Source organism: Vicia villosa, linkage group LG7 (assembly GCF_029867415.1).
Source record: "Vicia villosa cultivar HV-30 ecotype Madison, WI linkage group LG7, Vvil1.0, whole genome shotgun sequence".
Lineage (NCBI taxonomy): Eukaryota > Viridiplantae > Streptophyta > Magnoliopsida > Fabales > Fabaceae > Vicia > Vicia villosa.
Genome location: NC_081186.1, coordinates 17,916,944 through 17,930,793, shown reverse-complemented (window position 1 = coordinate 17,930,793; position 13,850 = coordinate 17,916,944).

Below are 13,850 nucleotides of genomic sequence, written 5' to 3'. Positions count from 1 at the left end.
TAATTGAGTTTTAGACGCTTACACACGAAGTTACCATTCTAGGGTTCATAATCTCAAAATTAGGGCTTTCTGAAATAGGCAAAATTAGAGGATCTAAGTGGTACCATTGAGTTCGTATGGATCAGACGAGTTGAATGGATAGGTCGCGCCAAATTTATTTTTAGGTTTACCCCTATTCGTTATTTTGCAGGTCTGAAGCTCATCAATTACAGCGCTCTTTTCATAAAAGCGCTGTAAAAGGTCCTAGCGAGAGGTTGAAGATGATGAGGTGTCCCTACCCCATTGGACAGCCAGCGCGCGCGTTCTTTTGAATTTTCCACTAATCCAGTGCTTTGCAGGTGTATTGATGGCCATGTGTCTCAATATTTGAGCCTTCAGATTCACTTTCCAGCTCATCCAACGCACCTGACACGCCAGTCCATACCATGGACTCTCCAATCAACCACATCTGATTAGTATCCTTTTATTTTCTATTTTATTTTAATTTTCTTTGCAAAATTAATTAAAAATAGTTTTAAAAATCCAAAAAATACACAAAAAATATTTTTAGAATTCTAAAATAATATATTATTTTCTGAAATAAAAATATTTTATTTTTCTTCAAAATTTCAATATTTTGCATAATTAATTAGTATATATTTATACATTTGCTTTTTAATTATTCTAACCAATCAAAAATCATAAAAAAATTGTTCTTTATATAAAATATTGTTTATATATTATAAACTAATTTTGTACATATTTTGAATAATTTTCTCTTTGAGTTTTAATTATTTATGTAATTATTTGCATAATTATGTATTAATTAGCTTAATCAATTTCAAATCAATTTCAAAAATTCCAAAAAAATTAGTTTTGTTTTAAAATTAATTGACAAATATTTTGTACATATTTTAAACTTAATTTCTAGGTTTAAATATATTTTCATCTTTTTTCTTCATTTTAATTTAATTAATCATGCATTAATTATAATTAAAATCAATCATAAAAAAAATCCAAAAACATGCCTTTTATTTTTCTTGCAATTTAAATTCCTAGATAAATGTATAGGATGTCAAATTCATGTAAATAGGCTAGTTTACATTTCCTGCACAATCGATGTAATAGCGTAGATTTACTTTCCGCACTTTACATTTCCACATTTTAATTTCCAGCAAATATAAACTGTGTGTATGTCAAAGATAAAATTAAACCGTTAGATCACTAACTTCAAAGATAAAATATCTGAATACAAACACAATCACACTTGCACCTTTTAAGGTAATCTCTTCTCATTCTTTTCAAAATCAAAGTCAAAATTCCACTGTTTCGAGTACAAAATCGAACCTTTTGTTTGTATCCGGTGAAAGGATAGATTTTTAAAGGAAATAAGGATAAAGACCTTACAACTCAGGGTAGACCTCCTAGTTTGCTTGCTCAAATCAAAACAAACAAAATTCTCATACACTGTTGTTTTTCAAAACAAAACTTTCCAAAAAGACGATACTTTGTATACATCCAAACACGGATCATTACAAAGTTAACGTTCTTTTCAAAACATCTTTCGAAAGATAAACAAACATTTTGTATACATCCACACAAGGATCATTACAAAATTCAATTTACAAAGGTATTTGAAACCACATATGAGCATTCTAAAGCAATTGAAAAATGATCAAAAAACAAGTGAGCTAAGCAAACTTAAGAGCCCATGGATAACCATGGATACAAAGGGTGCTAACACCTTCCCTTTGTATAACCTACCCCCTTACCCAGAATTTCTTAAAGGTCTTTTTTCTGTTTCTTTTATAAACCTTTCCTTAATTGGATAAAATAAAAGGTCGGTGGCGACTCTGTGAATTTTCAAAAATGCGAAAGCATAAGCGATAAAAAAGAGTCAGTTCACGTATCTCTCCCGCTCAGAGGTATGGCCCGAGAAAAAACGGAGGTCCACAGAACTGGCGACTCTGCTGGGGAGTCACTTTCAAAAAACAAAATGTTTTCAAAAGGGGTTACCTTAAGAGAATAGATTACTTCGATGTTTTCAATTGTTTGACTTGATTGCTCTATTTTTCAAAGGTTTGTTTGGGTATTTTGCTTGTGTGAAAGATTCTAACCCGAATCTCGAGATACCTTAAGTATATGACAATAGACCAAGGAAACTGTACGGCATGTACCGATACGGTTGATCTGGTAGTCATCATTAGTGCGATACTTTGGTTTATACTGATGTCCCTTGAAAACGATCAAGGAGTATATTAGGCTTCCGAAATGTCATTAAACACTAATTTGTCTTAGAACCTTTTTAGTTGAACTTGACTTGTGGCCTATTAAGTGGCTAGCTTTGAAATTGATCGAAGTTAGTTATCCTCGAGGAATATTTTGATCGGCCGCTCGAGCGCCGTATTGAGATGTTACTTCCAAGGATCATAGAACCCGAATACTATTCTAGGACAGGTTTTAACCAACTCAACTTCAGTGGGGAGGGTATCACCTATCAGCTCCATGCAAGCCTTTAAACCTAAGGCTATTGTTTGATTTGTCTTTGTGTGCCACATGTTTGCATCATAAGCATATCATTTTCTCACAAAACACTTCAAGGATCAAAGAGTTTACCTTTGTTTTTGCAGGTAATGGCTCCCGCCACTCGAGATTACATCCGAATCAACATCTCAACGGTACCATCTGAACTAAAAGACTTAGTGTCAGAATTCCCCAGGAATGTTCAATTCACCGAAAGGCATGGTCACCTACTCCATTTGGTTACCTCAAAATTTGAAGAAGATATGATACGGGTCCTGTTCCAGTTCTTTGACCCTGAACATCATTGCTTTACCTTTCCTGATTACCAGTTGGTACCCACTTTGGAAGAATTCTCTGAACTAATTGGATTGCCTGTTCGAAATCAATTACCTTTCACTGGTTTAGAAAGGATTCCAAAACCTGAAGTCATTGCTGCTGCTTTACATCTGCGAAAATCAGAAATCGAGTCCAATTGGGAAACAAAGAGTGGAGTTAAGGGTTTGCTTGCCAAGTTCTTATTGGAAAAAGCTCGACTACTGCTAGAGAACAAAAGTTATCCAGCTTTTGAGGAGGTTATGGCCCTTTTGATCTATGGGTTGGTTTTATTCCCAAATCCCGACCAGTTCATAAGTGTACACATCATCAACCTTTTCCTAATCCGTAACCCGGTACCAACATTACTGGGAGACATTCTACATTCTCTACACACTCGTACCATGAAGAAACGAGGAACTCTCATGTGCTGTATACCACTACTGGCTAGGTGGTTTACATTTCATCTTCCCCGATCAGTGTTGAGAAATGAACAAAGAATGCAATGGTCTCGCAGGATTATGTCTTTGTCTCATTCAGATATCCGGTGGAACAACTTCTTTCAAAGAGACATTACTATCATTGATCACTGTGGAGACTACCCTAATGTGCCACTCCTTGGCATCAAAGGAGGCATCACTTACAATCCCTCTTTAGCTCTACGCCAATTCGGATATGCAAGGAGCAACGGTCCTCATGACATGATTATCCGTGGCATTGTGTTTGATTACGAGAATGATTCTCATAGACACCGACGAAGGTTCATACGGGCATGGGACAGTGTCTATAGAATAGAAAGCAAAACTTTGGGGCAATGGAATTCTATCCCTATGGAACCTTACCTCAGATGGGTCCGCACTCATGCTCAGAAACTCATTATGCCATATCCCGCTATTCTACCTGTGACTATTGAACCAGAGGTCGAAGGATACGAACCCCAAGTTATTCTACACCCGGATATGCCAACTGACCTAGAAGAGTTGCAAAAATCTTGGGTTCAACTCAAAGAGGAAAGAGACACCTTCAAAGCACACTGTCAGGACTATGAGAGAAGGATATTGGAGCTCACCGGACAGCTTCAAGAAGAACAGCAGATCAACACATTCCTGGGGGCAAAGAGAAAGCGTCCAAGGGAGACCTGAAGGATCATTTATTTTATTTCTGTCTTGTAAGCCCAAATGAGGCAAAGAAAAAAAAGAATAAATTGATTAACTAACGTTTGTTTCTTCTTTAACAAATCTAAACTCTAAGATCCTTGAAACATTGCACACACATTTCATTTCATGCATTGCATACATTGCATTCATATACATTGCATATACATTTCATACATTTGCATATACATTGCATCCGTACATACACATTGCATAACAGGTTCACATGACGGATTTCTCATCTCCTCGCTGTTTATTTTAGTCAGAAGAGATGGAATCTGAGACAAGCATCAAGAACCTCGAAGCACAGAATGCCCAAGTTCAAGTGGCAATTCTGGAACTGGCAAAGGGGCAACAAGAACTGAAATCCCTGATAATCAAGAAGAAAAAGAAGCCCAAAGGATCTGTAGGCTTGAGTCACCTGAAAAGGAAGATCAAAATCCCAGTCAAAAAGTTCAAAAAGCCACCGATCCCTGAAACAGTCGGTGATGGTGAACAAGAAGACAATCAAAGCAACCAGGGTTCTGCTAAACCCTCCCTCTCTTCAAATGAAGAAGATGATCATTCTGGGGACGAACCGGATGATGACAAATACCAACAGCTGGAAGACCGTATGAAAGCTATGGAGATACAAAAATTACCTGGTTTAGATTTCAATGATCTGGGGCTCATCTCGGATATTGTTATCCCTCCAAAATTCAAAGTTCCTGTCTTTGCAAAATATGATGGAGTTTCTTGCCCGAAACTACATCTGAGATCCTATGTGAGGAAGATACAACCTCATACAACAGATAACAAATTGTGGATTCACTTCTTCCAAGAAAGTCTGTCGGGTACACAACTCGAGTGGTACTACCAGGTGGAAAATACCAAGGTTCATACTTGGGAAGAATTAGCTGCTGCTTTTTACAAACAGTACCGATACAATGCTGATCTCGCACTAACCCGTACTCAATTAAGGGGCATGTCTATGGGACCAAAAGAAAGTTTCAAAGGATATGCACAAAAGTGGAGAGATATGGCTGGAAGGGTTCAACCACCCTTATCTGATCGCGAACTAGTCGACATGTTCATGGGCACTTTAACTGGCCCTTTCTATAGCCATTTGCTGGGAAGCTCATCATCAGGTTTCACTGACCTGATACTGACCGGAGAACGTGTCGAAAGTGGCATTCAAAATGGAAAAATTCAAATAGGTTCCTCCTCTGGTACTACAAAAAGGCCCATCAGCGGGAGAAATAAGGTCAATGCAACGCAAATTCAGAAAAGTCGCAAAAGTGAGCAGCATCAATCTGTAGGGGCAGTTCTGATCTCCGCATCTGCACCTCAAAAAGATCAACAGCCAAAATATACGCATCGACCAGATGCACCAAGAAGAAATTTCACCAGAATCAACATGCCAATCTCTCAGGCCTTGCAGCACTTGCTAAAAGCAGATCTGATCACATTAAAAGGTCCTCCAAAGAATGTCAACACTTCCTCTCCGAATTATCGCCCTGATGCGACATGTGCCTATCACTCAAATTGTCCAGGACATGACGCGGATCACTGCTGGGCCTTGAAAAATAAAATACAAGATATGATAGATGCTGGGGAAATTGAGTTCGATCCTCCAGAAACTCCAAATGTCATCACTGCACCTATGCCAAAGCATGACAAAACTGTTAACGCTATCCTGGACACTGTTTACATCTATGATGTGAACGAATTATCAACTCCACTCTGCGAAGTCAAAGGAAAGCTAATCCGAGCTGGTTACTTCCCAGGATGTGACCCCGACTGCTTTTACTGCTCCTGCCTGCCCAATGGTTGTGAAAATCTGAGGATGGGAATTCAAAAATGGATGGATCGCCGTATCATTATGTTTGAAAGGCTCCCTTCTATGGACGTGCTGTGCGAAGTCTTTACAAACGGGATGAGAATAGAGGATGCCTCAATGATCTCCAGCTTACCATTCAAAATCTCTGCCAAGGCTCCATTCAAAATTTCTGCTACACTCAAAGTGGCATCAGTAGTCATTGCTAGTCCAACTCCATTTCCATACTCCTCAGACAAAGCTGTCCCATGGGGATACGACACTAATGTTTACGTTCATGGAGTTAAGCAGGGTACCTCGACTGAAGAGACCGCAAAGTTACCTACTCCAACTGTGGGTAATATTGTGGGTACCAGCAAGATCACGAGAAGTGGAAGAATCTTTTCACCAGAAATTTCTCCAAATGTTGCTGCTGGTCCAGTCCGAGTCCCAGTTCCTAATCAAGATAACAGCACTCAAGGCAAAGAGCCACAAGTTGAACAAGTTCAAACCCCGGTGGAGATCACTGCTGAGGATCCATCAAAGCAAGAAATGGAGGAAATATTGAAAATCATCTGCAAGAGTGATTACAATATTGTTGAGCAACTGGGGCACACCGCTTCAAAAATCTCAATGCTATCTCTGCTAAAATATTCAGAAGCTCATGCCAAAGCTCTGATGAAGTTCCTTAAAGCCGCGCATGTGCCTCAAGAGATCTCAGTCGACCAATTTGAGAATTGTGTTGCCAATCTAACCGTGAACAATGGTCTCGGTTTCTCTGATGTGGATCTAACCCCTGCTGGAAAAAATCACAACAAAGCCCTACATATCTCCATTGAATGTAATGGCACCACTCTATCTCATGTGCTGGTAGATAACGGTTCTTCTTTGAACGTGTTACCGAAAACAGTACTAGAAAAGCTTGACTTCGAAGGAATTATGTTACAACCAAGCGATGTTGTGGTAAGAGCCTTTGACGGGTCAACAAGAACGGTATACGGAAAAGTGAATCTCCCAATCAGAGTGGGTTCTCAAATCTTCGATTCTATCTTTTACGTAATGGAAATTCACCCAGCCTACTCCTGTTTACTTGGACGTCCTTGGATACATGGGGCAAACGCTGTAACTTCTACCCTGCATCAAAAGTTAAAATATCCAGTAAAAGGAAAGATTGTCACAGTCTATGGCGAAGAGGAATATGTGGTTAGTCACCTAAGCAATTCCAAATATGTTGAGTTGGAAGACGAATTCATCGAAACTCCATACCAATCTTTTGAGGTGGTCTCTCCAGATGTCTCTACCACCAAGCATATTCCTGCTACTCCAACTACAACTATGGCTTCTCTCAAAGATGCCAAAGCCATGATTGAACATGGTGATTGCACAGTATGGGGACAACTTCCCGATATACCCTACAAGTCTGACAAGCTAGGCCTGGGCTATGATAGTGAAAATCAAAAGAATGATCAAGGTCCTCGTTCTGGAGGATTAATGTCACACTTCGTCAGCCAAGAAGTAAACGCTATTGAAGATGAAGGAGTGTTCTTGAACCATATCATTCAGCCATGTCCAGATGAGATTCCACCCATTTCCATGGGAATGTGGGATGCTGTGGGAGAACCAAATGGCGGGTATAATTATCAGTATACCACACCTCAGAATTCTTATATTGCTATGGAAGACATTACCCCGACTGGATGGGGTGATCAAATTGGAAATGACGAAAGTTTCACAAGTCCCGTCACTGAGCAATATCAAAATACACCCAAAGAAGTATGGGACACGCTAGGAGAACCCAGCGGCAAATATGACTATATGGTGAAATATTCCGCTCCTCCGAGCTCACAAATTTCTATGAAGGACATTGTCCCAACTGGATGGGATGAACATTACGATGACAATTTCACTTTTGAAAAAGCCAGGGAAATACCAAATAACGAAGGTTGCTTTCTGTCAGAATACACTCCTCATCAGGATGCACAAGTCTCTATTCAAAACATCATCCCGACTGCATGGGACGGCCTTATCGAGCATCTCGCTCAGCCAACAGAGATATCTCAGCCTGGGCTCTCGTATCCAGCAGAGTATATCCCTTATCCCGAAGGATCACCGGCTCATTTTCCCACTAATGAAATCAATGTTGTGGAAGATGAAAAAGACAACTGCAACTGGAACAGCTGGATACTCCCTGCTCACAACAGTGGATTGAACAACTGGAAAGCTGAGGATGTGATCTCCTTTGACCAGGAGTAAATGCCATTTCCTGTTTTCTTTGTGTATATTGTGCAAAGATAAAAATGGTTCCTGAACAATCGAACCATGAGCTTGAAAGCCGTGTGCCTTAGCACACTGATCCTTCTATAAGGGCTTATCATATCATGATCATGTGCATTCAATAAAATCATGGGACGCTTGCATATTTAAATTTTGTGATCCTTTTTCTTTCTTTCTTCGCTTTCAAATAGCTATGTTTTTTCTTCACACACACTCACATAACTAACATGCAGATTCACATACACTCTGGATCCAGTCAACAACAATTCTGCTATTGCCCGTCATGACTTTGAAAGTCCGATCTACCAAACTGAGGACGAAAGTGAGGAAGATTGTGAAGTGCCAAGAGAACTTGCAAGGCTGCTAGAACAAGAAGACAAGGCCATACAGCCTCACGAGGAGCCAATTGAGGTCATCAACTTGGGCAGCAACGAAGAAAAGAAAGAAGTCAAAATAGGGGCTGATTTAGAACACAGCATCAAGCAAAGACTGATTCAAATGCTGCGAGACTACGTCGAGATATTCGCCTGGTCCTATGAAGATATGCCAGGCCTTGACACGGACATTGTAGTTCATCGCCTGCCAATCAAAGAAGGTAGCATTCCAGTCAAACAGAAACTACGAAGGAGTAGGCCTGATATGTCAAAAAAGATCAAAGACGAGGTTGAAAAACAGTTCAATGCCGGATTCCTAAAAGTTGTAAGTTATCCTCCTTGGATAGCTAACATCGTGCCTGTACCTAAAAAAGACGGGAAAGTCAGAATGTGCATGGACTACAGAGATATGAACCGGGCAAGCCCCAAAGATGATTTCCCTTTACCACACATCGATGTACTGGTTGACAATACCGCACAATGCAAGGTATTCTCCTTTATGGACGGATTCTCAGGGTACAATCAAATCAAGATGGCACCCGAAGACATGGAAAAAACAACCTTCACAACACCCTGGGGAACCTTTTGTTACAAAGTAATGCCCTTTGGTCTGAAAAACGCAAGAGCAACCTATCAACGTGCAATGGTAGCGCTATTTCATGATATGATTCATCAAGAAATAGAGGTGTATGTCGATGACATGATCGCAAAATCCAACACCGAGTTGTTTGACAAACTCAAGAAATACAAGTTGCGACTGAACCCAAATAAGTGTACCTTTGGAGTAAGATCCGGCAAACTCTTAGGTTTCATCGTCAGCAGCAAAGGTATTGAGGTTGATCCCGCCAAGGTTAAAGCCATTCAAGAAATGCCTATACCTCGTACCGAGAAACAAGTCAGAGGATTCTTGGGACGTCTAAATTACATCGCCCGATTTATTGCCCAAATGACTACTACTTGTGTGCCGATCTTCAAACTGTTGAAGAAAGATCAAGTGGAAAGGTGGAATGACAAATGCCAGTTAGCCTTTGACAAAATCAAAGAATATCTCCAAAAACCTCCAATCTTGTTGCCACCTGTGGAAGGCAGACCTCTGATAATGTACCTAACTGTGTTAGAAGACTCAATGGGGTGTGTACTAGGACAACATGACGAATCCGGCCGAAAGGAGCACGCAATCTACTATCTTAGCAAAAAGTTTACCGATTGTGAAACAAGATACTCACTACTCGAAAAAACTTGTTGTGCCTTAGCTTGGGCAGCTCGCCGACTAAGACAGTACATGCTAAATCACACCACTTTTCTAATCTCCAAGATGGATCCCATCAAATACGTGTTCGAAAAACCTGCTCTCTCAGGAAGAATAGCAAGATGGCAAATGATCTTAACAGAATATGACATTCAATACACTTCACAAAAAGCAATCAAAGGAAGTGTGGTAGCTGATCATCTGGCTCATCAAGCAGTGGATGATTATCAAGCATTGAACTTTGACTTCCCAGACGAAGACATTATGCTAGTCAATGACTACAAACAACCAGGACCAGAAGAAGGACCCGAGCCAGGATCCCGGTGGACTATGGTTTTTGACGGAGCTTTTAATGCACTTGGCAATGGCATCGGAGCTGTGATCATTTCCCCTGCAGGAGGTTATACACCATTCACTGCCAGATTATGCTTCAATTGCACTAACAATATAGCCGAATACGAAGCATGTATTCTGGGTCTTAAAGCTGCAATCGATCTAAGAATCAAATTCCTGGAAGTCTACGGAGACTCGGCCTTGGTAATCTACCAAGTCAAAGGGGAATGGGACACAAAGCACCCGAATCTAATTCCTTACAAAGAATATGTGCTGAGTTTGATTCCTTACTTCGAAGAAATCACTTTCGAACACATCCCACGCGAGGAAAATCAACTAGCTGATGCTTTAGCTACCATGTCATCCATGTTCAAAGTCAGGTGGGACAACGAGGCGCCTATGATCACCATTTACAGGCAAGATGAACTAGGGATGTCAATGGGGCGGGGCGGGGCCGGGGGATACATTCCCATCATAATCCCCGCCATCGAATCTATTCCCCATCCCCGTCCCCGCGGATCCCCGCGGGTCCCCACGGATCCCCATGCGGAGATCCATAGACATGATTATTATTATTTTTAACCAAATTAACAGTAAAAGCTTCAAAAAGTAACCACGATAAATTTATAAATTATTCATTTACGATAAATAATATTTAATCTATAATATTGAGTGTCATGACCACCAAAATTTCAAACTTAAAATAAACTTGAAATAATCATTTAGATCTCACTCTTTTACTAACAATGCAGATATATTTTAAATTTGTGTATAAGATTAATTATATGAAATGACAAATAGACTTACATAATAATTTAAAATTATATATATAATAAATTAAGGACATTTGGCTATTTTATGCGGGGCGGGGACTCCACGGGGCGGGGGATATTTACGCCACCCCCGTCCCCGAAGTCCTTCGGGGAGACTTTGTTCCCCATCCCCGTCCCCGCGGGGGGAAAATTCCCCGTCTTTGGGGCCCCAAATGGGGAATCCCCACGGGGATCCCTGCTAACGGAGATAAATTGACATCCCTAAGAATAACCATCCTATTGCAATGAGATCAATACCGAAGGAACCGAGGAAAAACCATGGTTCCATGAAGTAAAAAGATATCTCGAAGCTCAGGAGTACCCTGAAGGGGCATCCATTAACGACAGAAAGTTTCTAAGGAGATTTGCTGCCAAATTCTTTCTAAGCAATGGAACCCTATACAAACGCAACCATGACTCGACTTTACTTCGCTGTGTAAACAAGAAGGAAGCAGAACAGATCATGGAAGAAATACACAATGGTACCTTCGGTACTCATTCCAGTGGACATACAATGGCTAAAAAGATCCTGAGAGCAGGTTATTACTGGTCTACCATGGAAGCAGACTGCCATCATCACTCCCGAACATGTCACAAATGCCAGATATACGTTGACAAAAGTTAGGGAATGAAGCATACAACTATGTTCCGTTCAACTTCCTACTCACCATCAAGATTCAACACCTCAAAGACACCGATCAGTCCAATCACTTTCTTCCAACAAGTGAGGGATGAGATGCTCGAAGACAGATTGGCAATAGCAGAGTTGAAACTTGACTGGATTGTTTTCACATAGCTATTTATCTTTATAAATATTTTCCAAAACTTTCTGACAATTTCCTACTTCTAGGATTGTTGTCTCCCTGTGCGAATCAGCCTATCATGGCTCTTTTTCAAAAAATCAATGCAGCTTAGGCTCAAAATCACTATTTTCACTTTTTCTGTTTTGAATACGTAAACGTCCCAATGATAATTTTGAATGAGCATGTGCATTTGAATATGATTGATGTTTACCAGGAAAGACAGGAATAGCATTCAGGTAATGTCCCAATTATCTGGACATCATCCCATCAGAAGAAAATCCCCAAGAGAAGCGCATTTCTCAGCAAATTCCTCAAAAAGATTTTCTCTTCAAAAGAAGTCTTATCCCCCAGCAGGGTTGTTCCAGATTACTATCTTCAGAAGGTGTGATCCCCGCACCCGGACTTGGTCAGATAGTGCATCGGAGGATTATGCATCTTCCTCATTCCCATTTGAAAGGGCATCAGAACTTCCAGCTACCTTTCATTCCCAAGTGATAGTCAAAGATCCTTCAACAGAGTACCATGGTTCTCAAAGAATTTCCCCAGCCGAGGGTACTCAAACAAGACAAAAGATCATCAACAATCACAATATAGTCATATTCAGATGACTGACGGAAATTTATTTTCCCAAATAGAAGCTTGACATCATATTCATACATCACACATTCATATTCACATTCATACATTCATACATTCATACATTCATACATCATACATCATACATCATACATCATACATCATGCATCATGCGCATATTCATACACAACATCACATGCATATTTCTCCGGGAATATCTCACATTTACATGCATCCTAAACATTGCATATCACTAACTTGATTTTTCAGGTAGACGAATATCTTCAACAAAGATGTTCTCAATCACATGCAGTGCTCACCTGAATTCCATGAACGGTTCTCTCAGATATAATCAATCCGAAGATTCATTTTGATCACCTATCAACTCAAAAACAGACATCACAGATCAAAGTCGATACCTCAGACGGTTCCAGAACGATCTAGCATCACATATCAAAGTCGATACCTCAGACGGTTCCAGAACGATCTAGCATCACAGATCAAAGTCGATACCTCAGACGGTTCCAGAACGATCTAACATTGCAGATCTAAAGTTGATACCTCAGACGGTTCCAGAACGATCTAACATTGGAGATCTAAAGTTGATACCTCAGACGGTTCTAGAACGATCTAGCATCACAGATCTAAAGTTGGTACCTCAGATGGTTCCAGAACGATCTAACATTGCAGATCTAAAGTCGATACCTCAGACGGTTCAAGAACGATCTAACATCAAAGATCTAAAGCTGTTACCTCAGACGGTTCCACAATGATCAACTTTCAAAATCTAAAGCGGAAAAACTTTGGACAAGTTCCGTAGCAATCATCCTCCAAGACTTAAAGCGGTAACCTTGGACGGTTCCGAAACAGTCAACACAAAGACTTTCAAATCCTTCATCAAGATATAATCAATGGATTCATCCTGATGAACAAACCATCAACACATTTACCAGGTGGCATCTGAAAGCCCATCTCAGGTAATGTTTCAATCTGCCAACAACGTTTCGCAGACGACATTCAAATGCAACTTCCAACATCTCTTCTGATCAAGGTAAGTGCAAATTTTCAGGGCATCTAAATATTCAATCATCTTCTACCTTCAGATTGCAGACAATCTCTTCAGGTTTAAGAAGATTGAATAGGGGCAACTGTTATACCCCAAAATTTGCCCGCATCTTTTTTCAAGAAAACTCCAATCTGAAAATTAAGAGTCTCATATAATCATGGATTTTTATTTCAACAAATATCCTGACATATGAAATACTTAGTTTTTTAGAATTTTTCTTATACAGTAATTTGGCTTGCAGTTGAATTTATTCTTACGCAAACGCCAAATACTGTTTATTACTTCACACATGCTATTTATTTATTTACAGATAAATAGTACTCACACAATTGGTACAGAGTTAAATCTTTTTACAGGCGCAGAATCAAGAAACTCAGACTGTACTGGTAACAGTCAGTCGACAGTCAAACTGCTGGCAGTACAATTCTCAGTGTTTTGTACCATCAATCAAATCAATCTTTTACAATTCAAAATTCCAAGATTTTTGTTCTAGAAGTCTTCTGAATATCACGCAATTAGCAGAGACTCAACACTGCACAAAAATCAGGTACGCTTAACTGTCTCCTACACAAACAGTCCCTGACTAGGGTTTTCTTGTTT